Here is a 1,845-nt window from a genome sequence, read left to right as displayed (position 1 = left end):
TTTTTTCATTGTTTTTGTGACTTCTTATGATCATCAACCTACAAAAAAGATAAAATAACAAAAGAAAATAATTAAATATAAAACATTGGGTTGCCTCCCAACAAGCGCTTCTTTATTGTCACTAGCTTGACAGAGGACTCTCATGGAGCCTCAGAAATGCTCAGAACCGTGTTGGAACTTCCTAACACCAAACTTAAAGTTTGAATGTGGGGTTTCAACACCAAACTTAGAAGTTGGTTGTGGCCTCCCAACACCAAACTTAGAGTTTGACTGTGGGGGCTCTGTTTGGCTCTGTTTTGAGAGAAGCTCTTCATGCTTCCTCTCCATGATGACAGAGGGATATTCTTGAGCCTCAAACACAAAGGATTCTTCATTCACTTGAATGATCAATTCTCCTCTATCAACATCAATCACAGCCTTTGCTGTGACTAGGAAGGGTCTGCCAAGGATGATAGATTCATCCATGCACTTCCCAGTCTCTAGGACTATAAAATCAGTAGGGATGTAATGGTCTTCAACCTTGACCAGAACATCCTCTACAAGTCCATAGGCTTATTTTCTTGAGTTGTCTGCCATCTCTAGTGAGATTCTTGCAGCTTGCACCTCAAAGATCCCTAGCTTCTCCACTACAGAGAGAGGCATGAGGTTTACAATTGACCCTAAGTCACACAAGGCCTTCTTAAAGGTCATGGTGCCTATGGTACAAGGTATTGAAAACTTCCCAGGATCCTGTCTCTTTTGAGGCAGTTTCTGCCTAGACAAGTCATCCAGTTCTTTGGTGAGCAAAGGGGGTTCATCCTCCCAAGTCTCATTTCCAAATAACTTGTCATTTAGCTTCATGATTGCTCCAAGGTATTTAGCAACTTGCTCTTCAGTGACATGCTCATCCTCTTCAGAGGAAGAATATTCATCAGAGCTCATGAATGGTAGAAGTAAGTCCAATGGAATCTCTATGGTCTCATTTTGAGCCTCAGATTCCCATGGTTCCTCATTGGGGAACTTATTGGAGGCCAGTGGACGTCCATTGAGGTCTTCCTCAGTGGCGTTCACTGCCTCTTCCTCCTCTCCAAATTTGGCCATGTTGATGGCTTTGCACTCTCCTTTTGGATTTTCTTCTGTATTGCTTTGAAGAGTACTAGGAGGGAGTTCAGTAATTTTCTTGCTCAGCTGACCCACTTCTCCCTCCAAGTTTCTAATGGAGGACCTTGTTTCAGTCATGAAACTTTGAGTGGTTTTGACTAGATCAGAGACCATGGTTGCTAAGTCAGAGGTGTTCTGCTTAGAACTCTCTGCCTGTTGCTGAGAAGATGATGGAAAAGGCTTGCCATTGCTAAACCTGTTTCTTCCACCATTATTATTGTTGAAACCTTGTTGAGGTCTCTGTTGATCCTTCCATGAAAGATTTGGATGATTTTTCCATGAAGGATTATAGGTGTTTCCATAGGGTTCTCCTATGTAATTCACCTCTTCCATTGAAGGGTTCTCAGGATCATAAGCTTCTTCTTCAGATGAAGCTTCCTTAGTACTGCCTGGTGCATTTTGCATTCCAGACAAACTTTGAGAAATCATATTGACTTGCTGAGTCAATATTTTATTCTGAGCCAGTATGGCATTCAGAGTGTCAATCTCAAGAACTCCTTTCTTCTGACTAGTCCCATTGTTCACAGGATTCCTTTAAGAAGTGTACATGAATTGGTTATTTGCAACCATTTCAATCAGCTCTTGAGCCTCTGTAGGCGTCTTCTTCAGATGAAGAGATCCTCCAACAGAGCTATCCAAAGACATCTTGGACAGTTCAGAAAGACCATCATAGAAAATACCTATGATGCTCCATTCAAAAAGCAT

The sequence above is a fragment of the Arachis duranensis genome, chromosome 10 (assembly GCF_000817695.3).
Source record: "Arachis duranensis cultivar V14167 chromosome 10, aradu.V14167.gnm2.J7QH, whole genome shotgun sequence".
Taxonomy (NCBI): Eukaryota; Viridiplantae; Streptophyta; class Magnoliopsida; order Fabales; family Fabaceae; genus Arachis; species Arachis duranensis.
Note: the sequence above shows the minus strand (reverse complement) of the source record.